The sequence below is a fragment of the Cupressus sempervirens genome, chromosome 4 (assembly GCF_028749045.1).
Source record: "Cupressus sempervirens isolate cs-2001-9-10 chromosome 4, ASM2874904v1, whole genome shotgun sequence".
Taxonomy (NCBI): Eukaryota; Viridiplantae; Streptophyta; class Pinopsida; order Cupressales; family Cupressaceae; genus Cupressus; species Cupressus sempervirens.
The window spans coordinates 248475437-248502098 of record NC_143121.1 but is presented as its reverse complement, the minus strand read 5'-3'; positions in this window follow the sequence as shown (position 1 = coordinate 248502098).

Here is a 26662-nt window from a genome sequence, read left to right as displayed (position 1 = left end):
AATAGGGTCACACCTAACAGTGTGTTTTGTAACCTTTAATAGGGTTGGCTCCTAACAAGGCTCACTTTAGAAGAGTGAAAAATAGTAACTAGTTACATTGGTGGTTTTTTCCAAATTGGGTTTCCTTGTTAAATCCTAGTGTCTCATGTGTTCATTTTATTTCTTTCATGCTTGCAAGTAATTATTGATAATATCTTAAGATTCACTAAAATAATTCACAATCTGCATTTACCGAGTTACAACAATTTATGTGTGTTTATCGAGTATCAATAGTATTTAACTTTATCATTTTGAATTTTATAGTTGACATCTAAGTGATCTAGGATTTATTTTAGTGGTAACTGATTCACCCCTCCCCTCTTAGTTACTCCTCTTATATTTCCAACAATTTTCTCCTAAACTAGGAAAACTTTGAAATGCTCAACAGACACAGGAAACTGTCTTCAATGCTCGAGTGATCTTAGCATACACTAATTGGAAATGATATGACATTTTATGTAACATCAAAGACAATACCCAATTAATCAATAATTTCCAAAAATATCCCTCTTTGGCATTGATGGCAACACAACATGTCATAATGCAATGAAATTTTAGAGCGAGAATAAAATAAGAAATATATCCTTAGGTTTATTCTTATTCTCATCCATGAGAATTCTATCTATTAATGTGAACTCCCTCTACTTTTAGTTTCTCCCTCTATTAGCAAAACTCTGTCTTCAACATCTTCTTCTTCTTTGACATCTCTTTCTCTTAATCTTTATAAAATTTCTATGAGATATGATAGTAAACTTCTCCCTCTTTGATATCTCATGCCAAAGACAATATTTAGTGAATTTTAATGTAGCTTATGTACTAATTCATTTGCAATGTGCCCTTTCTAATACTGCATCAATTGATTGATCTTCAACATGCTCTGGTTGATGCATCACTAAACTTTATTTAGTGAGCTTTAGATAAGAGAATGAACCCTAACTTACCTCTTAGATATATAAATGCACCCTTAGGTAATGGCTTAGTAAATATATCTATAATTTTTTTTTTAGTATCCACATATTCCAATATTACATCTTTATCTTGTACCAATTCTCTCAAAAAACAATATTTTATAGCAATGTGTTTTATTTTGGTATACATCATAGGATTCTTTGATATATTAATTGTACTAGTGTTATCATAGTATATAACCACTAGATCCTTATTCTCTATCTTTGTACCTATTGCTTAAACCAAACAATATTAGAACAATTAACTATTGTTGCCACATATTATACCTCTATTGTGAACTAAGAAATACAATTCTATTTCTTGCTTGTCCAAGACACTAGTCTTTTACCAAGAAAGAATGCTCCACTACTGGCACTCTTTCTATCATCAACACTTCTTGCCCAATTAGCATATGTGAATGTTTTCAAATCCAAATTGCCAAATTTTTTGTACTATAAACCATATTCTTCAATATATTTTAGGTACCTCATGATTCTTTTGATTTCCATCATGTGATTTTCTTTGGGATTTCCTAGGAATCTTGCCACCATTCAAACTGCTAATGCAATATCAGGCCTTGTGTGCTCTACATACTATAATTTTCCAATCATTGATCTATATGTGGTTTGATCTACCTCCTTGGAATCAAAATTTTTAGAAATCTTTTATCTAATAGACATAAGAGTTCCAACTGGTCTTGAATATTCTATTCTAAACTTCTTCAATATCTCCTTGATATATTTAGATTGAGTAATGTAGATACCATCTTTCTTCTATTGGATATACAATCCAACAAAGAATTTATCTCTCCAAATATGGATATCACAAATTCTTTACTCATTTCTTCTAAAAATGCTTCACACAATTCATTATTTCATGTGAATAAAGTGTCATCCATAAATATTTTTGCCAACACAATCTTCTTGTCTGGTCCTTCTTTGATATGCAAACTATTACTATCATTTATTCTTTTAAAATCAATATTTATCAAGTAGTTCTCAATTCTTTCATACAAAGCTCCAGCAACTTGCTTGAGACCATACAGTGCTTTGTGTCATTTGCAGACCATATCACTTTTTCTAGGATCTACAAAATCTTTGAGTTGTTCTATGTAGACTTCTTCATCAAGAATTTCATTTAAAAATGCAAATTTTACATCCATGTGATATAATTTAAATCCTTTATGAGCTGCATATGCTAGTAAAGTTCTAATACCTTCTAATCTTGCAATAAGAGTGAAAGTTTCACCATAATTAATACCTTCTTCTTGATAATAACCTTACATACTAACCTTGCTTTGTTTCTAGAAACTTTTCCATCTTCATTTAGCTTATTTCTAAATACCCACTTTGTACCAATTACATTTTTATCCTTGAGTCTTAGAATAAGAGTCCAAATCTTATTCTTATCTATATGTTCTATTTCCTTATTCATAGCTTCAATCCAAATTTCATTATCCAAAGCATCTTTAGAATTTCTAGGTTCAAATTTAGCAAGAAAACATGTACCTTTCAATTTGTTTCTTCTCATTGTTCCATCTAACTTGTCTCCAATGATCTAATCAGGTGCATGATGCCTTCTGACATATCTTTCTAACACAAGTACTTTGAATTTGGAGTTTGTTCCACTGACCTCTTCATGATCTTCTATATTAAGATTGGGTCTTACTTTCTATGACTTGGGTCCATCAGACTCGCTTTTCTCTAGCAACAACTCGATAGCTTCTGACTATGACTCAGGTCCTTCATATTGTCACTTGGGTTGCACTAGTTGCAACTCAGTAGCTTTTTGGGATTTTGGGAACTCAAGGAGTGAGGCTGCCTAACTTCCAAATAGATTTGGCACTGTATTAGATTCAAAGTAAACAAATCTTCTGCAATCCTTAGGTTCTTTTTTGTTCTCTTCTTCACTTTTTTCTACAAACTCATCACTTCTCACATGTGCACTTTCTATAATTTAATGAGTAGAAAAATTCAAACATTTGTATGCTTCACTTCTATAGGTGTATCCTAGGAATATGCCTTCATCACCTTTGACATCAAATTTAGCTTTCCTAGATTCTTTCAAGATATAACTTTTGATACCAAATACTTTCAAGTAACTTACATTAGGTCTGTAGCCATACCATAGTTTATAAGGAGTTTGATTTGGTTATTTCTTCAACTATAGTCTATTCAAGGTATGAATTGCGTTACTAATTTCTTCCTTCTAGTATTTGATTGCAACATTATGTTCTATTATTAATGTTCTTACACAATCCATGATGGATCTGTTCTTTCTTTCAGCTATAACATTCTATTGAGGTGTACCAGGGGATGATACTTATCTCTTAATCCCTTTTTCAATGCAGAATTCATTGAACTCATTAAAAAGGTATACACCACCTGTATCTGATCTCAAACATTTTACATTCTTTCCAATTTCCTTCTCTACTCTTGCTAGATACCACTTAAATATTTGAAAAGCTTCAATTTTTTCTTTGAGATATATTATAGTCATCATTCTAGAATAATCATCAACAAAAAGAATGAAAAAATTATCTCTAATATAAATCTCTATTCCAATAGGTCCACATAAGTCTATATGAACCAATTAAAAGACTTCTTTAGAATAACAGTTCTTATTTTTTAAACTAGTTTTTCCAATCTTACCAATTTGACAAGTTTTGCATGGACCCATATAAGGTTTTCTCAAGCAAGGAATACCTCTTACTCTTCTATTTTTTCTTATCTTGACTAGACTATCAAAGTTCACATGACATAACCTTTTGTGCCATAACAAACTTTCTTCTACTTGAGCAATAAAACATGAACTTTCACTGAGATCTAGGTAGAATAGATTACCTTTTGTTCGTTTTCTAGACCCAACTAGATTACCTTTTCCATCCAATAGTTTGGCCTTCCCATTCATGAATTCTACTTTGAATCCAATGTTATTCAACTATGCCACACTTAATAGATCATGTTTTAGTCCTTCAACCTAATAAGTATTGTCACATCTAAGTTCATCGGTTAATGAGATTCAACCTTTTCCCTTTATGCAACAAGGTTCATTGTTTCCAAATCTCACACTACCACCATCATAATGTTCTATGCGTTCAAACTTTATTTTTTCTACAGATATATGATGCAAGAAGCCACTATCAATAATCCATGTATCATTTTTGCTAACATGAGAGATAAGTTCTATTTTATCTCCATCATTAGATTCATCTTTTACAACAATATATACCATTTCATCTTCACTATTCTTAGAATCTTTAGACATAAAACAAGATTTCTTTCCTTTGTCCTTGTAGTCCTTATAGTTCTTTAATTCCTTCTTGCCTTTGAACTTATCACTTTTCTTTTCTTCTTTGTTTTCTTTGTTGAGAGATTTTGCAGTGATCTGACCAACTTCTTCATAAGAAAAATATATTAGAGGAATCTTACATTTGTACTTTCCTTTACCTTTAGAATATTTTCTTACAAGTAGGGCTTCAACAAATTCAAGATCATTGTCTAATATTTCTTCCTTTTTTTCACTTTTTGATTGATTGGCTTTTGATTTCTTACCCCTTTTGAGTGAAATCTTGGCTTCAAATGCAAACTCAATACCTTTAGAACTAGGGATATAGTCATAGTTATCCAACTCTAGACTTGTCAATCTTCCAATTAGAGCATCCAAAGTTATATTTCTATTTGGACCACATCTCATATCTTGAATAATAGACACTCTAATTGTATAGATAGGAAGAAGGGTTCTAAGTACCTTGCTTACAACTATTTTTTCATTAATGTCTCCTCGAGATACTTTGATTGCACTCACACTTGATTTAATTCGCCTAACCTATTTTGCAAAATTTTCATCTTCTCTAATCTTCATTTGATCAAATTATCTTCTGAGACTTTTGGCTTTAGCTCTTCTTACATTATCAATTCCTCCATATATGGCTTTTAGTTTGATCCACATATCATAAGTTATAGTGCAACTTTTGGCTTCATCAAATTTAGAATAATTAAGAGCAGAAGCAATGTCAATCATCATGATGTTATGATTTTTCTTTTCAACAATTTCTTCAATTAATAATATTCTAGTAGGTGTCTTGTATTCACTATTAAGATATTTACAACTTGAATCACTGATAGTTGCCAAATGTAACTTCATAAGTCTTTGTCATGCTGCAAAGTTTTCTTTGTTCAACTTGAAAATCTCTCTTCTATAAGAAATCCCAATCTTTAGCTTAGGTCCTTAAAACCTTCTCTATAAGCACCAAAAGCTATAATACCAATCATTGGAAATACAAGAATAGTAACTGAGAGGGGAGGGGTGAATCAGTTACCACAAAAATAAATCTCAGATCCCTTATATGTCAATACAAATCAAAACTCTGTGTAAAGTGAACTTTGTTGTAACTTAGCAAACAAATAGGCACTCAGTTTACACTAACAAATATTGTAACTTAGTAAATACTAAAATAACTCAACAAATCCTTAACATGAAAATATTAAGATATTATCTATGGTTAATCTTAGTTTAACTTAGTTTCATACACATAAAAGAAATAGCATGAACACAATTGGCACCAAGATTTAATGTAGAAATTCAATTTGGGAAAAGCCACCAATTACAACTAGTTATCAATCTTCACTCTTCTAAAGTGAGCCCTATTAGGAGCCAACCCTATTAAAGATTACAAAACACACTGTTAGATGTGACCCCATTACAAGATTTAATCACCCTATTAGGAGTGGCCTTGTTAAAGGTCTTTAGACACTTCAATTGGAATGCCACCTTGTTAGAGAATTTACAAATAGATGTTAAGCCAACTCTATTAAGAGATTTAGATCACTACTACAATGGTTAGAAGGTAACAATGAGATGACCTAATTTTTTATGTAATTGAATTGCTAATTATAGATCTCATTTTTGTCTTGTATACTTGATCCTTCTTGATCGAATGTATCATTGCAGCTCAACAAGGATATTTTTCTTATCCTTCTAATTCACTTCCTCTAAGCATTATCAAATTCTTAATTATGTTCCACGCATTAAATCCTCAATTTGACCTTATATTTATATCTTACATATTTTTCATGTTAGATTGAATACAACTAAGAATAATTAATATTTAAATATTCTCAATTGGATAGTCGCGACAAACAAATCAATTGAACTCAATATGTCAAGACAAGAAAATTCTTCATTTTCTGACCTTGCTCAATAGATAATAACTCAAAGTGATTTTATTATGTTAACCAAGTGAACTCAATTAACACTACATATTCATAAATTTCCTTTGGTAACCAAGTGAGCTCAGTTATGTTCACTGCTCACATCCAATATTTCCTTCATTAACTGAGTGAGTTCAGTTAACACTCATCTTCTACAAACTTTCCTTTGTATCTCGAGTGAACTTGGTAGACACTATCTTCTAAACTAGAAAAACTTTGGAATGCTTTGTAGACATAGGAAACTATTGTCAATGCCCAAGTGAGCTTGACATACACTAACTGGCAATGATATTAAATTTTTGGTAACATCAAAGATAATACACAATTAATCGAGTGTTTCCAACAAGATATAGCAAATGATGTTGGGATTGTAGCTAGATTTCAAGTTGATCCTAAAGAGTATCATTATGCAATAGTAAAGAGGATATTTAGATATTTGAAAGAAACATCTAATTATAGAATTCAGTATGATAGATCAAGTGATTTCACTTTGTGTGCATATACTAATGCATATTAAGAAAACAATATAGATGATAGAAAGAGCATGAGGGGTAGAGCATTATTTCTTGGAGGAAGATTGGTTTCTTGGCTAAGCATGAAACAAGACTATATTTCATAGAGTACAACTAAGACAAAGTATGTTATAGCAGCAAATAACTATAATCGCTCTCAGAAAACACAGCTAAGAATTCTAATGGATTGTGGAAAACTACTATCTACAACTATAATCGCGTTATGTGGATAAAGCATATCTTAAAGGATATTGGGATTGAGTTTATATAAGAACCTATTATCATTTACTATGATAATAAAAGTATAGTGAGTGCATCTAAGAATCTTGTATTGCATTCTAAGAAAAAACATATATCTATTAAGTATCATGTCATGATAGAGAAGACAGTAGAAAAGGAGATCAAATTGGAGTATGTAAGTAGTAAATATAAACTTGCAGATATCTATATGAAGCCTTTACCTAAAGATACATTTGAGTACTTGAGAGGTGTGATTGGAGTTATGCCCCTACCTACTTCTAAGTAGATGATGTAGAGAGTGCATTAGTCTAGTGGTACAAAGCATTATTGTTAGATTGGACTAAATGTTGATGCTTCCCATATGGAGAAGTATCTATTTGGTAATGAGTCATTAAGGACTCTTGGTATTTGGAATTTGGGTATTGAACAATATCTTTGTACACTTGAACTAATTGAAGAGTTGGTGAAGTACATGTAACAATTGGTATGTAATATTGAGGCCCTTTGACATTGATGTCAATGGGGGAGAATTTACATGAAAAACATCTCCTAAGAAATGGGGGAGAAGAGCTCATAAATCTCTTTAGGGAGATTTAGAAAGATTCATGTAAGAAAGAAAAAATATGCACTTGATGTATTGTGAATTGTTTAGTGTAAAGTGAACAATTTACATCTATCTAGAAGAAGGATATGTAACTTTGGTGTTGAGATTTTTTAGCATGTGGACAATTGATGCCAGTTCTAGACTCCAGAGGATAGCAACATCAATAGCAATGTATGGTTTTGTATTATTGGACCTAAGATATTTTTCATCTATGTTTCCATCAATTCCAAAGGGGGATATTGTTAGCATGAGTTTTGATGATACTACATTGGGGGAGTATCTTAAGCATTGGAGAGTACTGACATGTTGCATTCATGACTATGTTTGTCATTAATATCAACATAGCATAATTTCTATAAAGATTGGGAGAACACCAATCAAAGATCTTATCGGTACGTGCAAAGGTTTGATTGTATGGTGATGTACAGTGAAGGACATGTTCTAGATTATGACTTGATGACGTGGTTAAGTGTGGAGAGTCTAAGTCAATGGTGTAAGATAGTTTTACCTGATTCATTGAGAGTAGTACAAAAATAGAGTATGGGAGAACAACATTCTTACGTTTGATTGCTATTTTACATCTGAGATTCAATGAAGAAGTGCGTAGTCACATAGCGAAAGAGGAAAATCATATAATGATGTCAGTAAGTGTGCAAGCCCTACTATCACACATGTGAATTTTTGTATAGATTTTGATTCAATAATTCTATTGTAATTGTAATTAATTAATTATCTTATTATAATTAATTGGGAAAGCCTCAAGGTCAACTCAAGAAATTATTATGAAGATGTGGTATAAAGGAAAGTTATTTTCCTTGTTTGTTTTGTGTGAAGTATATATGTTGTATCAAGTAGAAGTACAAAGTGTGAAAAAGGAAAAGAGTGCTTATTGAATGCAAGTAAGAAATCCAAGGGATTATTGGATGTAAATTGTATGATTTGGTTACAAAGCCTGAAGGAGTAGAAGTTTGGTTAATAGGAAAAAGATAGAGGAAGGAAGTAAATTTCATTTCTATTATTCTACAAAGAATAATATAAAGATCATTTGGAGAGTGGGTTCATTGGCCTTAATGTTGAAGTTGTTTGGGCAGTCAATCTAGTTGTCTTCCACAACTCTTAATAGGGCTAGAATCTCCTAATAGGGATTGTAAGTCTCCTTAAAGGGACTCATATGTACTAAATGTTGTAATAGACTCCTAATAGGGCCCATCTTCTAACAACAAATATTTGTATTAGTACATCATCTTGTGGGTACCATCCCTACTAGGGTTTCCCTAGTTAACACATCTGGTGTTAATTGTCTATGAGTATCTTCTTGTGGTTTTAGTTTATATTGCTCATACAGTTAAAGTTTAATAAGGTTAATAATTGTGAGATTAGTTGGATAACTGATTCACCCCCCTCTTAGTTATATTATTGGACTATATATTCTATCATAAAATGCCCTACCATCATTATGTAAGGCATGAAAAAAAGTAACAAATTTCCATACATTGCATATAGAAGAAAAAAAATGGGAACCACTCAATTTAACTTCTTAAAGAAAAAAAATATGAGGTTTCCACTTGGTAAGTAAATATTTCATTCTAGACATATGTTCAGTGAGGGACATCCCTTTAACATTCCAAGAAAAAACTTAGCAATTCACAATTAAGAAGCTATAGGGAGATTTTCTCTTGCTTGTAAAATATCAAAGTGATTACCAAGGGTGATGGACTACTCCAAAATTCCTGAATCATTTGAATTAGAAGGAGGAGATTTAGATATTTTTCTTGAAAAAGAAGGGGAATACATGGAACATCACTACAGGAAATGAGAGTTTGGATGAACAAATGGTTCAAAAGAGCCTTGAGAAGAATTGAATCTCCTATTCGTGCTTGAGGCTCATAAGGATCTTTCCTCATCCTTACTATCTTCCAACCATCTAGGTCCATGGAATTCTTATTTGGAGGAAAAATATCCATGGCGTCCTTATTTGAATATTTCAAAATAGGGTGGCATACGTTGGCTTTGTGATGAAACAAAAGTCAAAGAGTTGGATGAGGGTTCCTAAGGGGGATTTCTAGGAAGAGATGAGGACATGGTAGATTTGTAGGATTGAAAAGCCTTGTTTTACTAGATTGGAAAATCTCTAATGATATTCCCATCTTGCTAGCAACAAAAAGGCATTAGGCCTATTTAAATAGACTATTGGTTGATAGAATTCAAACCTAAGGACAATTAGCTTAATATTTTCAGGCATATGGTTATTCAATAATTTATAACACAAGCCTAGGAATGATCCATTAAATTAGAAAATTTATTTGAGTTGTTCTTACACCAGACATCTTTTCCAAGTTATGACACAATATTATTTAGAACGGGCTGAAAAGAAAGGTCTAAAATGGAATTTCAACCCACATTAGATACTGCGATATCGAGAGACCTTCCAAATGGAAATTTAAAGTTCATGCTTGGAGATAGAATATTTGGCCACATATTACCCAGGTGCCATGTTGGCTCTTGGTTTAAAAGTTCTTAAACAACCAATTAAATGAAATAAAATGTATCCTAGTAGTAATTGTTTTTGTTCAGAGGTGACTCATGAATTTCTACTCGCACAAGTTGAAATTGAGAAAATCTTACTTGTTACATTTTGTTCTTCACTTTCACATGTGAAGGTTTTCAAATCTCATTAATATGCAAAATGACACCACTTTCAATAGTAAAATATGTGCCGTTGATCCTGAAGATCTTACAAGTCGAAGCTGTGAACATGATGACTTCAAAATCCACTAGACAAGCTGGTCCAAAATAACCCAATCATAATTAGCCATGTATGCAATTCCTCTTTTAGTTGGTGCTTCTTTCTTCTAATAAATGCAAATGTACAAGAGCTATAGATCTTAATTGAATCAATGACCTAAGTCCATCCCATGTGTCAGGTTTGCGCATTCCCACATTTCTTATCTTGCGAGCATCTTCATAAAGAAAAAATGCATCGCCTATTAATTTGACTAAGATCAATGGCTGAGAAAGATCTGTGTAAGCTCATAAGGTAGGACTTGATATCACTGGGGACACGTGTCTTTACGATGCATTCTCACTTTCCTTAATCTCCCTACATGTTGATAAATCGGGCCAATGCCCTTCGTCAATCTAAAGAAGATCAATGGTTGATGGAAAACTCTTCAATAACCATTGCATTGTTCCTTTATCACAAAACACATGGCATTTCAAAATGGTGTGACTTGGTCAATTGTGATACATGTCCATAACCTGTTTACCCGCATTATTAAAAACATATTGAGATTCCTTAATGTGGGCAAATGCTAGCCTTGGATGCTGGCTTAAATCGACGGTGATTCAAGATTTCTATATTTGGTGGCCCACTAAAATGATCTTGACCAATGAGAAATCACCTTTTAATGCACGTGCTCTTACAAAACTAACTGCAGCATTCAAAACTTCCACGCCCGTGACATCGTCACCTCCACGCTTGGTCCCACTATGCCACGCATCGCAAGGTGGCATTCCCACAATGTTTATCTGTTGCGCATCTTTAAAATGTGGGTATACTTCATCCGTCGATCTCTCATAGATTGACGATGTTCATAACTTATCCTCTTCATTCGTATGAATACCCCTTGTGTCTTCACAAGGGATAGATGTCACTTATGCGCTTGCCTGCTTTGTTTAAACCATGCTCATCTTCATCTTGTGAGCAAGCGACATCCGTTGATCTACCCAAGATCAATAGTGAATCAACCTTTAAATTATTTCAGACCCACATAATCAAACAATGCTACGTGCCCTCTTCACGCTTCCTCACATTTTGTAATGGCCTTGCATCTTGAAAATGTGGGAATGCAGGGTCTGTCGATCTGAGCATGATCAACAATCGCCGAGACTTGCATGGTAAGTTTGAAATGAAACTCTTTTAGATTTAAAACCATGTAAACCATGATTACCTTAAACTTAAAATAGATTTAACAAAAAATTATTTCATACTTGCCTAAGGTTTAAAAGGCATGCCCTAAGCAAGAATTTGAGAAGGGGCTAAAGGATTTCAAAAAATGTGGCAAATTTGCATAAAGTAATAGGTTCTTGACTGGATTCTGCATATTAATTGGGGTAGAAAGAAGATTTAGGATTAGTTCAAAATAAGACTTTGTCAGATAACTCAATGAAAATTTATCATCATGGAATGTTTAGGAAAAATGAATGAAAGATGTCAGAAACATTGAACACCTTAAGGGTTTTAAAGGTACAGTCGATTACACAAGCATTTATGGGGCTTGATTTATCAAATTTTGAAATGGGACTAAAAATGAAGCAGATAATTTTTCATCCCAACAATACCAAAGCCTATAAACAAATTCATTAATTCCATATCCAACAAATACACATTTCTTTGACTTTGCTTCCAACTTAGTTCTATTTTTAGAGTTTATATGAGCAAATTCTTCACAACCAAAGGTTTTGAGAAAAGAATAACTCACCTTCTTACCAGTCCATGCTACCTCTATAATACCACAACCAAAAGGAGTAGAGGGACCTCTATTAATCAAATATACAATAGTTTTGATAGTCTCTTCCCACATGTTTAAGGGCAACCTTGCATGCAACCTCATGCTTCTTGCATACTCCATTATAGTCCTATTCATGCGTTCAACCACTCCATTTTCCTATGGAGTCCTTGGAATAGTTTTCTATCTACAAATACCACTAGTGGAGAAATATTCTTCAAATTCATGACTACAATACTCACCACCATTATTAGATTTGAGACATTTTAATCTTTTACCAGTCTCATTTTTAACAAAGCATTTCAATTTCTTAAAAGTTTGAAATACATCAGATTTATGTCTAAGGAAATAAACCCATACTTTTCTAGTTGCATCATCAATAAATGTAACATAATAATGAGAGCCACCAGGGGAAGATACATGAGCTGGTCCCAGTCCTCATTTGTCATAGTTGCCTAGTTTTTAGTGTTTCCTCCCATTGACTTCCATAAATCCTTTTGATAGAGATAGTCCTCCATTTGCATCTTCCATAACTAAAAGTTCTGCCCATTGAGCTTGTCAACCCTCAAATTACCCTCATCTACCATCACTCTCACTTAACCATGAGACTCCCTCTCAACCATGAGACCTTCCTATAGAGGATTGCTAAAAAAAATGAGGATAGTCTAGCTAAAAAAGAGATGACCATCTAGCTTTGATACCACTTGTCAAGATTAATGTCATACATAAATAACAGGTACATGCAAATATGACCAATATCAAAAAATAATAGATTAGACATAAGAGAACACAAGATACTAAAATTTAACATGGTTCACCCAATCCTAGGGTTACGTCTAACAATAATAGGTCCAATATTATTATTATCTTGTGATTACAACCTTATTACAATTTGTAATCCCTTACAACTCAAAAACACCGCAAGAACAAATTTTTACATCACATATTATGAAAATCCCTAACCCTACACCTTTTTATAAAGGCTTTTTGTTGCTTAAAAAATTAGGGCTAAAATAATAGAAAAATAGTAGCTGACACCTTTTACAATATAAGGTCATTTTTTGCTTCATCCATAAACCCCCACTGGGGCATTACCCCTTGACCCCACCCTTACTATGATAGGGAGCACACTTGGGGTTTTGTCCCCCCACATAAATAATCTGAGGGAAACAACATTGAATAAACCTTTGAGTTTGATTATGCTCCACATCACAACATCATGCCCATTCACATCTTTGTTGATTCCCAATAGTGGATGCATAAATAAGGGTGGTTGAATTAGAGTGGAATCTAGAAGCCTCCTCTATTTTGTCCCAATATTACATACCATGGGGCTTGTTGGCTAGCCATAATTAAGTTTTGTAGAGAATGTGTTTCTTGGACTTATAAATCATGAGGAAGTCTTATCCATTATTGAATTGTTGATTTTTTATGATTCCCTTAGCTCTCTTTTCTAAAATTCCTTAAATTATTCATAAGTGACCTTCCTAGGAGGCTTAATGTAATCCTCCCCTCCATCACTAACTTCTATCTTCAAGAAATCATAATAATATGTTTGTGTTTCTTTTTCCTTAGGCCTTAGATATAATGGTTCCAATTCCTTCACTACTTAGTATGGTCTAGCCTGATTCTCTCCGGTGATCTCATTTTGAACGCAATCCATAAATGCTTTGAGTTGAATATCCCCTACACATATTAAGGGATTTTATTCCTTGTCATCCATAACAATTAGGTTATGCATGTATAGTTCACACAAAAAATCTCTAATGGTTGTAGGAGATTGTTGAAATGCATAATAGAGTTCATGAGTGTTTAAAGAAGATTTAAGGCCCTAAACAATCCAAGTCATATTATAATTAAACATTTATTCCTTAAGAAACATAGAAAAACTTGTGTTGGAGACCTAAACTGAGGAAGCTCAGGAACTAATGTAGTCAAGTGGGTAACCTTATCTTTTAAAATCATAATCTTGTCCTCTTAATCCAACAATTATCCCTAATGATTATTAATAATTTGCTTCATTTTCTTCTTTTCTTCTATCCGCATAGCCTTTTTTGTTAAAATTTTTGGTAAAGACTTAGTCCTTCTTCTAATGGTGTGAAAATTTATGGTGGAGGCATTGGTCCCTGATTATTCATATCTACCCACCTAGAACCATCATCATTATATGTGTCATCATTTTTGGGCTTCTCTATTTCTGGATTAGCAATAGAATCTCCTTTGCATAAGATTGTCTCTCTCTAGATTACTATCTATTGGTTGTTGAAGTGGAGGTTCTCATTCCATTGGTTTGCAACCTCCACTAAGGTTTCCAAACCTTCATTAAACATCTTATCCACAACTTATTCAACAATATTTACATCAATAGCAAGGAAATATTCATCAAGATTTTATGGATCATTATTTGAAGGCTTTTCTTGTTCATTACTAGAAAAAAAAATGGTATCTTTATCATACTCATACACAATTTGAGAATTTGTTTTCTTTGTTTGAAAAATGAAGTTATCATGATCAAAATCAAGATCTTCTGAGGACTAACCAGGATCCTATGGCATATTTTCTAAACCTTTTCTGAATTCTTAATTCTTACCATGTTTAGTGATTTCTTCATTAATTTTAGAAATATCTAGTTGAGTAACTTCATCAAAAAGATTTTTTTTGGGAAAAACCCTTTAACGATTAACTTACTTTTCCTCACAAGTGTTTTAATTTTAGATACCTTTTTCTTCTTCTTCAAAGATTCTCCTTTAGCATAAGTTGTAGGAGTCCCTTTTTAGAATTTCTCTCTTTTAACAAAAAAATATGGCATGATATTTTTACCCTCAACATCCCCTAACTCTTTTGTTTGATTTGGGTTACTTTCTTCTAATTCTTGAATTGCTTCTTTTCCACCCTTATAGAAGACACGATTTTTACACTAGTTTATGATTAAAGTGAGGTGGGGTTCTCTTTAGTGACAAGTTTTTCTTTTCCTTTCCTTTTAGCAAGAACTAATGGTAATTTTTCCACCATCTTCTTCTTTTTCTGACTAGATGACCTAGGGCTTCTTGAGGAATCAATAGATATAGTTTGTTCTACTATTTGTATGGTACCAATTGATGTAACAACCCTTCTTCCTACTCCTAAAACCCTAGGTCCTCCCCTTATTGGAAATAATTTACTCATTAATAGAAAATCATCCCATGAAAAGTTAGAACCCTAACTTAAGGCCCTCTCAACTATCAATTTAATTATACAATGGTTTGAGACTAAATTTGGCTTACCTTCTTGCACAAATGAATCTCATTTCTTCAACAGACTAAATGAGAAATACAAAATATTGACTAGTGTGTTGTCATGAATCAAATGACTAAGAAGCTTGAAATGAGTACCATGTAACTATTGATACCTTCCCTCATAGGTAATGCACTTCTATTAAAAACTACAATTGGAACTATTATTAAATTATCATTGATGTCAAACATTATTGGTAAAATAATTTTCTATTTGATTAGAGTACCATATCAAGATGATTGATGAAGAAGATTTGGGAAGGACATAACAAAAAGACCTAGAGGAAAGGTTAAGTTATGAGGAACTACAATGGGCACTTGATTAGTTATTCTTTGACAAGATAACATGATTGTTTAATAATAAGAAAAGTAAAGAAGATAGTTACAATGAAGCCTACAAGAAGTAATCAAAGGATGACCAAATGCAAAGGCTTGACCAAGGAAAAGAGCAAAAAATTTAAGAACTTGAAGTTTATTCAAAGTGATGCTAGAGAAACAATATAAGCCAAGAAAATATAGTGTCGGTCAAGCATCTGTGTTACTCGAGTGATAGTAAATATGTCAAACATAAAAGTTAGTAGTGACTAAGTAATCTAGTGATGACCGAGTGTTAGAAAAGAGTATTGGCTGAGGAACAACATTTGACAAATTAAGAGGAAATAATGATTTCTAGCCCACACAGTTTATTTATTGGGATATATAAAGCATGTTGAAGATAATGATTGATGAATTAGAGCATTTAAATCAAGGGAAACTCTGTTTGAGCATTTCTATGCAATAATTCAAGCATAAGTTAGGAGAAGTTTGTAGAAGAGAAAAGAGGAAGGCTTCAATGAAGCTAACCAAACCCTAAGATCTATGGTGATTTTTAAGAGACAAAAGATCAAAATTACCTATTTAAGGAGGTCTAAGGGATAACCTAATAAGGTTGGATTAGTTGTTGATTCGGTTGATTGGAAAACTTGAGTAGGAAGCTGAGAAGAGTTTTGAAAAGGTGAAGAGTGATTAATTGAAGGGTTTTCAAGCATATCAAAGATAAAGATGAAAATAGAGGCTAGTCAGTGAATTAGCATATGAACCAAACTATGATCTATATTTTCAAAGGGAGTTGAATTTGTCAAATCAAACCTGTTATTACTTTCTAACCATTGTATCAATTTTGAAATCTTTTAACCAAGGTTGACCTAATAGTCATGTATAAATCCTTTATTCAAGGTGACATTTTACTGGAAATTTTTCCTAAATTAGGTTTTCACTTTAAATCCTAGTGTTATACTTGTGTGGATTTCATTGGAGGTTTTTTACTATTAATGATTTACATTGTGCAAGTTTGTTACTATTAGGAATATGGACTGCAAGTTTATGTTATTGATTGTTTTATATAGAGACCAAGCTATTGAATGTTTAGATCTAAAGTATTTGAAGTGATTAAAATTTAATTGGTACATATGGACTTGAGGATAATTTATTTAATCCCCCTCTTAGTTATTCTAAATAATTTTAACAATTGGTATCAAAGAATTAGTGCTTGTAGGGAAAAGTTTGATGGTACTTGAAGGTAAAGATCAAGATGTACGAAAAGGAGGTGCCAAATTTGAATAAAGAGAAATTCCCTTCATGATAGAGTTTGATGAAGTTGCATCTAGCAAGAATTGGAGATGGTGCAATACACTATGTGGAACATGCATATGTGACAATACCAAGTCCTATGATAGTTTCGTAGATGAAAGAGAATCAAGAACACAACCAAGCTATGTTGGAGATTGCATCAGCCCTAAGCTATACCAAGTTTTATGACATAGATGAGTGCACAAATACTAAGAAAATGTAAGATACATTGCAAACCATCTATGGAAGAGACAAAAAATTTTGAAGATAAAATTTAGAAAGCTTGAGATGCATATTTGATGAAATGAGAATGATAGAAGGAGAAAATACTGTGCAATATTGTGGAAGAAGTGAAGAGGCGATAATTACTATAAGAGGATTAGATGGAAATATTGATGATGAAACTATGATAATCGCTATAAGGTGGTAATTTATATATTATTAGAATTTCTACAAGAACTGAGATGTAACCCTAGTAACAATCTAACTTTGGAAGGTGTAGTTGGTAGGCTTACTTCTTTTGAATTGTGAAATTTTGATAATTTCACTCCTACTTCTATTCAATCTTCTTTTAAACCAAAATTGGTTATTAGTAAGAAAGGAAAAGGAAAGTGTGTGAATAGTCACAATGATGCTTCTAATGATGAACTTGAAGCACTGATGGTTAGAAGACTTCCAAGAGGTAGAGGAAAATACAAAGGTAAACTTCCTATAATATATTTTACATGTAACAAAGTTGGTCATATTACTGCAAGATGTCCTAATAGAGAAGACAAGGATGAGAAAAGGGAAAGAAAGTACAAAGGTAGAAGAGATGATCGAGATAATAGAAGAAACAAGAATGACAAAGATAATAGTAAGCAATCTTGTTATATTGCTGAAGAAGAAAATGATAGTGAGTTTGACAGTAATGATGAAGAAGTTGTCTATGTTTCTATGAAAAAAACTTTCAATAAAGATGATAAAACTACATTAATTTCATATGTGAGTAAAGGTGATAGATGGATAATTGATAGCAGTTGTTTACATCACATGACTAGTGATAAAAGTAAGAGTTTTAAACCATGGAACCATACAAAGGTAGTTATGTTAAGTTTTGCAACGATGCACCATGTCTTGTGAAAGGTAAAGGATCAATATAGTTGACTAATAAGATCAAGTGTTACAATTTTTATTGGGTTGAAGGACTTAACTATAATTTCTTGAGTGTTTCATAGTTGAAAAAATTAGGATATAGAGTTAAACTTCATCATAGAAAGGCCAAGATAGTTGATGCTACTAGTGAATTGAAGGTTAGTGGAGATCAAACAAGAGGTAACTTGTTCTATCAAGATTTATTTGATGAAACATGTTTGTTTGCACAAAACGAAGATATATGGTTATGGCATAAGAGATTATGTCATGTAAACTTTGATAATTTGGTAAGTATTAGTAAGATAAAAAGAGTTTAAGAGAATTACCAAGATTGAAGAAACCTAATAAATCTATGTGTATATAATTTCAATTGTGTAAAATGACAAAGTTTAGTTTTAAGAGAAAAACCTATGCATCTAATGATATTTTGGAATTGGTTCATACTAAATTTTTTGGACCTACTGGAGTGCAAAGCTATTGTAGAGATAAATACTTTATTCTATTTTTTGATGATTAGTTTAGAATGATGATTGTAATATTTCTTAAAGAAAAATTTGATTCTTTTCAATTGTTTAAGTGGTATTTGGCTAGAGTTAAAAAGGAAAACATGTAAAAGTTTTAAGTCCTTGAGATTTGATAGAGGAGGAGAGTTTATTTCTAATTAATTCAAAATATTTTGCAATGATAGAGGAATTAAAAGGTAGATGTCAACACCTAGTGTTAGTATTAACCTTAGACAAAAATAACAATTACATGCAAATATAACTAATATCATAAAATAATAGATCACACATAAGAGAACACAAGCCACCAAGGTTTAATGTGGTTCACCCAATCCTTGGGCTACGTCCACTGACAACAAGTCCAATATTATTATGATCTAGTGATTACAACCTATTTACAATCTATAATCCCTTATAGCTCAATACTACCGTAAGAACCAATTTTTGCATCACACATTATGAAAAACCCTATCCCTAATCCTTTTTATACAATTTTTTTTTTTGCTTACAAAATTAGGTCTAGAATAATAGAAAAATAGTAGTTGACACCTTTTACAATATAAGGTTATTTTTGGCTTCACCCAAAAAACCCCATAGGGGCATTGCCTCTCGACCTCACCTTGTACTGCAATAGGGAAAACACCTAGAGCACTACCCCTTAACCCTATCTTGAGGGCACTACCCCCAAAGCCCCATAGAAATAATATGGGGAGAAAACCACACCAAATAAATCTTCAAGTTTGATTAGGTTCCACATCACAACACCTAGGACCCCTCCCCAAAATGGAATAGTTGAAAGGAGGAACAAATCAATCATAGATTTTGCTAAAACATTGATGATGGAGAAGAATGTGTCACATAAATACTAGAGAGAATATGTAAGTACAATAGTCTATACTTTGAATTGAGTACAAGTCAAGAAAGGTACAAATGTTACACCCTTTGAGTTATGGTATGATAATGCATCTAAGGTGAAGTATTTTAAAGTTTTTCAAAGAAAATGTTATATACTAAAGATAATAGAAATGAAGAACTTGATGCTGAAAGTGATGAAGGAATATTCTTAAGATATTCCACAAGAGTGAAGCTTATATGTGTTTGAACTCTAACACTAACAAGTTGTGGTAAGTGCAAATGTGAAAGTTTATGAACATGCAGAAAGAAATGAAGTTGAACGTAAGCTAGAACCTAAAGACTACAACACATTAATATATATCAATGAAGGTGTTCCCTATACCTTACCTATGGAAGAGAATAAAACTATCAAGAAACAACAACCAGTGAATGTTTAGTTGTAGCAAAAGGCTGTTGAGAAACATGCTATATATGTCAAACATCAATAGACTAATGTTGAGATACATGAAGTATATATTGAACATAAGGAAGAAAATGTCAAGAAAACATAACCAAAAGCAGAGACACAAAAAGAACTTGAAATCAATTTTCAACTTGAGCATTTACAAGAAGAAAGAAGAAAAGAACCTATACTAGAAAAGTATGTGAGAAGATACCATGAACCTAAACAAAATATTGGAAACAAAGAGTTTGGAGTTATGACAAGGAAAATACTTAAAAGTGTTACATGTTTACTTTGTGAATTTAGTCCCAAACCAATGAAAGATGCTTTGAAGAATGAAGATTGGATTCAAGCAATGAATGAAGAAATTGAATAGATAGAGAAGAAAAAAACATAGTCACCGGTATGTAGACTTAAGGGCACAAATGTTGTTGGAACAAAATGGGTATTCAGGAACAAGATGAATGAGAAAGGATAAGTCACAAGGAATATGGCTAGATTTATATGCAAAGGATATGTACAAAAAGAAGGTATTTACTATGGGGAAACATTTTCCCTAGTTGTAAGATTACAAGGAGTTAGAACACTAATTGTCTATCCTACTTATAAAGGATTTAAAATATACCAAATGGATGTCAAATTTGCATTTACAAATGGAATACTGGAAGAAGAGGTTTGTGTAGAAAAACTAAAAGGATTTGTGGATCCTAGTAAGAAGAAGATGGTATGTAAACTATCCAAAGATCTATATTGATTGTAACAAGTCCATAAATCATAGTATGAAAGGTTGCATAATTATTTAGTAAAGATTAGATTTTCAAGAAATAATGATTATAGTAATATTTTCTTGAAGACTAAAGGTGGCAAAAAAATATTATTAGCTGAATATTTATTAATGATATAATATTTGGAGGACAAGATGTATTGTGTAAATCATTTGTCGATGCAAAGCATAAGGAATTTGAAATATCTATTTTTGGTAAGATCAAATTCTTTTTTGATTTAAAAAAATGCCAAATGAAGCAAGGTATCTACATTACTAAATTTAAATACATTAAGGAGATACTAATTTTTTTTGGTATGGAAGGCTCAAGACCAATCAACACATCTATGGCTATAGGATACAAGCTATCTAAGAATTATGATTCTACTATTGTGAACCACACATTGTATAGATTAATAATTGGAAAGTAATAATATGTTGTTTACAACAGAACTAATATTTCCCTAGCAAGTGGAATTGTTGCAAGATTTTTTGTAAACCCTAAAGAGAATCACATGATGGCAGTGAAAAGGATATTGAGATATCTTAAAGGAACAGAAGGCCATGGTCTATATTACAAGAAGAATTTATAGTTTGAATTGATAGTGTAAATTGATATGGATTGGGAAGGTAATGATGATAGAAAGCATACAAGTGGTGGATCTTTTTTTCTAGGAAAGAGACTAGTCTCATATCCAAGTCAGCCAACAAAATGGTGACTCTATTGGGGATGTATTGAATCTCTCTAATAGGCAAACCTTGAGATTATGAAAAGATATTAAATACAGGAAGAAATGCATGAGTTTTATTCCTATGATAGTGAGGTTGTGATGTTTGTTCCATTTCCTTGTTGAAGATTCATGTGTACTAGTATTGTCTTATTCATGGCAATAGTTTTTTGAAAGTTGGATGAAAATTGTGTGCTACAACCGTTGTAATTTTATCATCAATCAGTTCAACTAGGTAATGTTTCAAAGTGTTGTAAAATTTAGAGTCAAGAATGATCACAATCATTTCTCTTCTCCAAGTGTGTAAATATTCATAAGTGGTTTGATGGTCTTCAAGTTTCTACAAATTGAAAGTCTAGTTTAGATTTATCAAGTTATCAACTGTGTTTCTTAAATCTTTCTCACAAGTGTGAGTGGTGACTCTAAAATATCTTTGTACTGATTCCTAATTGATTTCATATTGAATTTTTAAAGACTTTTAGAACTTTGTGGGAAAATCTAAAGCTTTTGATAGTAGTTCTTGGAAAAGAAAGTTGTAAGTGCTTGATTTACAAGTTTCAATGTTGTATGCATCTGTTGTTTTATGAAGTTGAAGTGTTATAAATAAAACCACAATAGTGATTTCTTTGCCCTCTTTAAGAAGATGGCTTCTGTACATTTTTTATGAATGATGTTAAGAAGTTCATGTCTACACCCATACAAAATTAACAGATCTAATTGTAGCATCAACACTTGAAGGTATTTTATTTTTCATAAAAATTAAGTGATAAAAATGGTTGCCTCTATTCAGTGATTTTCAGCATTAAGGGAAGAGGTAGAAGTTTTATTTCAAAATGGAGTCAAATTTCATTTTTGAAAATGGTTGTTTACCAAGATATGAAGGTGTTTGTGAAGATATTGTAGGATAAGAAAGGAACTATGTGATCATATTATCATTTTCATAAGGAATGAAATAGGAGATTTTCAAAGTATAAATGTTATTCAAAACTACCTCAAGTTTAAATCATCACTTATGAATCTTCATGTTTCCTTATGACCTAAGGAGGCTTCATAACATGTTATTTTCCTAAATGTTTTCATTCCTAATTCAGTTAAGTAGTCAGCAAGATTGAGGATAGAAAGGGTTATTCACATTGAAGAATCCTTGAAGAAAATTGAGAGTTATAATTTGATTGACAATGAATGTTATGCTGATTTTTCTAATGATGAATATGAATCTATTGAAAATAATAGTGAATTTGATGAATCCATAGATAATGATAATTATTCTTTTGACTATGAAGAAAAGGATTCAAGTTTTGTAGTCAGCATTAGAAAGATAGATATATGACTGAAAATGAATCATGTGATAGTATGTATGAGAGTGAAGAAAACTCTAGCAGCAGTAGGGATAACTCTTCTTATCATGAAAATGATTATGGTGATGTACCTAGTGTTGAGGTATTGTGTAGAGAACAAGAAACAAGTTGTGGTAAGGATTGCAATTTTTTAGATTTTTCTACTGATGATATTATTGTTATAAGTATTTTAGATCTTCTAAATTATTGTCATAGCCAAGGTGAACATACTTGTGATGAAGTCTAGCTAAATGCTGATGAAATTTTAGTCCTATTAGCTTGTGACTTTGAAAGGTATGCAAATATTTTTAAGGATGCTCTAGTTTTCCCTTGTCATGTTTTTTCCCAAGATGAAGTCCTTTCCCCAAAGTTTGATGTTGAAAGTAATACAAAATGAGAATACAATGTGTGAATTTTTGGAGATGTATATGATAGTAGTTCAAATGCCAATACACATGATGACTTATATGATGTGGAAAATTTTACTAAGGGGAGATTTAATATTGATTCAAATTCTTCTCATGTTGATGATGTTACAATAAGTTTTGATTGTTCCTACAATGAAAAGGAAAGGGTTGAATGTTATGATTTTGATTCTGAGGTTTTCTTTTGTGTTGATGAGTATCGAGATGATAATTTTGATAGATTCAAAATTCATTCCAATAAGTTTTTGGAAAACGACAATGACAGTAATCAACATGTTGTATGTGAACACTTTCATGGTAAGTTTTGAAACTTGGTGGCTAATGTATGGTTTGAAGAATGTGAAGGAGTTTTAGAATAAATTAATCTGATCAAATGACAAACAAGATTGCAAACAAGGAGAAATTAGATTTCATGTACCCTTCATATTCGATTACACCAGTTGAGTTTCAAATTGATGACATATGTAACTCCTTCAATAAAGTAGAGTTTGAAGCCTTTGTGTTTCCATTGGATAGCATGCATAAATCTTTTGATGGAAAATAATTCAGTATGATCTTGGAATAAAAGAGCATGTTGATCCATACTTTCATAATGAGCAAATTGTAGGCAATGATTCTAGTTTTTACATGCATTATAAAGGTGAAGATATAGAGTTGGTCCTACCAAATGAGCTGATTGAAATGCTAATCTGATTGGTGAAACTAATAGAAGTGATGTTTCTAGCTTGCCTCACAAAATTAGAAATTAAAATTAGGTCTATGATAGAGGTTATAAGTTTTTTTTTAAAATTTTAGTGACCCAGGGCCATTGTTTGTACAATTTAGGAGTAGTTTTCATGCTTTCAATGAAGTTGTTCGAGAGAAAGTTTTGGAGTGGTCTACTTCTTCTAGATATCTAAATCCTTGTCACACCTACAAGGGGCATGTAGCCCTAGATAGATCCACTATTGGTACTCAAAATTGAAGCTCTAATTTTGAGTACCATTCTAAAAACCAAGTCAAATTAAGCCCCAATAAGCACTTTTCATGCATATGTACTCAACTGTCATTTTGAGGTCTATGATGTGTTTTATGTATTTAAAACCTTTCATTAAATATATTTTTTCATTATATGGTGATAATTTTTCATTCCAACCCATTTTTTGAAGTTTCATTTTGAATATTTTCCAAATCTGCATTTTTGCCCACGTGTCAAATAGTGACATGAAGCCTAGTTTGCAATAGAATATCTTTCACTTGGTTAAGTTTCATGACTTGCCACTTTGGGAGAACTTAGTATACATATCAGAGAACCTATATTTCGGATCTCAAGTTGTTTTGATATTATTTGGCCAGGTTTTGAATCCCTCAAAGTTGGTTTTTTATTGTTGTCATGTTGATGCATATTGCTTAGAATTTTTGGATGCCCTATTTGACCAGTTATAACTTTGATCCAATTAACCAAAATGTAAAGTTTCTTTTTTATTTACATTTTAGGGGTCAAAGACATCATATGTTTTAGATTCGATCCATGATTCCAAATGCAATTTATGAAGTTTCACTGGTATCTAATATGTGGATTGATTTATAATGCCCTACTTGGAGATCCTTGGAAACAAGGATGAAAATACAAGCCAGAATTTTTTTTTTTTAAACCAAGTGTAAGTGCACAAGACAACAACATACATGGATCACACATATTGTAATGGAAGACTTAACGACCATCCTAGCACCCAACAGATCTCTAGGTGGGGCATTACATCTAGTATCAGAGTGCATGTTAAAACATTGGGATCTCTATGTTATGCTTCCACTATGGTTTATATCTGTTGTGTATTATTATGTTATTTTGGATTATTTGATATCTTGTTAATTCATGTTTTGACTCTTATGCTTGCGATCTGAGTGTTTTTCCATTATCTTGTTTTCTCCCATAGTGATGCCTCCTGCATGTAGACTTGGTGACTGTGGTGGTACCGATAGTGGTAATCATGGAAATGAACACCAGGAAGAGGGGCATCAAGATGGAAAGGGACAATAGTGTAATAAAAATGATCAGAATGGCGTAGGGGTAATGATTCCTGTACTCCAATAGATTCTTTCTCTTTTGGGTCCTTATGTTGAGGAGCACTAGTAGGATCAAAATTGAGAGGAGGGGTCCCATCATGGGGATTCCCATCACTCTAAGCATAGAGAGGAGGAATGTGAATGTGAGCATTCTCTTACTCCACTTGGTGGTAGAGGGCATCATCGAGGTGGTCGAGACCATAGTAGTGAGGATTCCATTAGATTAGATATCATGAAGTCCCTTCAGAGTTCTAGAACACTATGCTTCAATGGTAGGGGAAGTGGCCTCAAGGCTGAGACTTGGTTGTTGGACATAAAGCCCTACTTCACCATGTATCCATATTCAATCAACATGAGGGCCTGTTGTGCAATTATGTAGTTGAGGGACCATAGATCCATTTGGTGGAATATTGAGAGTTAGAAGATTCAGATTTCTATTGCTGATCTCACTTGGGAGATCTTCAAAGAGAGGTTCCAAGAGAGATTCCTATCTCCTTACTTCAAATAGGCTCATGCTAATGAGTTCAACTCACTCCAACAGGGAAATATGATAGTGGATCAATACAAGATCTGATTCTTTGAGCTCAAGTAGTATTCTTTTTACAATCATGATCGCTTGCTCCTTGCTCACTATTTCATTCAGGGCCTTAAGGATGCCCTCATCGGGAATCTCTACATGCATCAGCCTAGGACTCTTGTGCTTGCGGTAGAGAAGACATGGATTACAGAGGAAAATCTAGCTAGAGGTTTCAGTAGAAAATTTGGTTCTTAGAACCAAGGTGCTAGGAATGTAGGGTAGGTTGCACAATTTACCCAGTCATTAGGAAAGGGTCAAGCCCAATAAGAACCAACTCAGGGTGGTAAGTGTCATGGCCCTCAGTGGAAGTTTTTTAGAAAGGGTGGTGGCAAGTCTTTTGGCAATTCAAGGAAGAAAGGAGGTAACCAGGATCGAGGATAGAAGTCCCAATAAGACCAACCTCCTTAGAGCAGTCAGTAGAATTCCAGTAGAGGTAGAGCACCTTTCTCTAGTGTCACCTAGGGTGTTTATGGTACAGGTGCTAGTTTTGAAGGGAACTGCTATAACTGTGGCTAGCTTGGCCATAAGTCATATGATTGTTCAATCAAACCATCCACAAGGTGTAGTAGGGGTGCAACACATTTGGAGCCTACTGTGGGAGATGCGGGTTAGAACCATAGAGTCTTTGCAACAGTTGACAACCATCAAGTGAAACACCAAGGTACATAGTCAAGGCTATAGGTATGTTTCTTGGAACTTCCACCTTAGTTTTGTTTGACTCTAGTGCTTTAGATTCTTTTATTTTTCCATCTCTTATTCAACGATGTGGGCTATTGGCAGTGTGTCAGGTTGATGGGTGGCAAGTTGAGTTAGCCACAAGTTCTAAGGTGGCTGTTGACTCATTGGTCAGAGGTTGTAGTTTAGATTTTGGAAAATCACCACCACAGTGGACCTATAGATTCTACCTC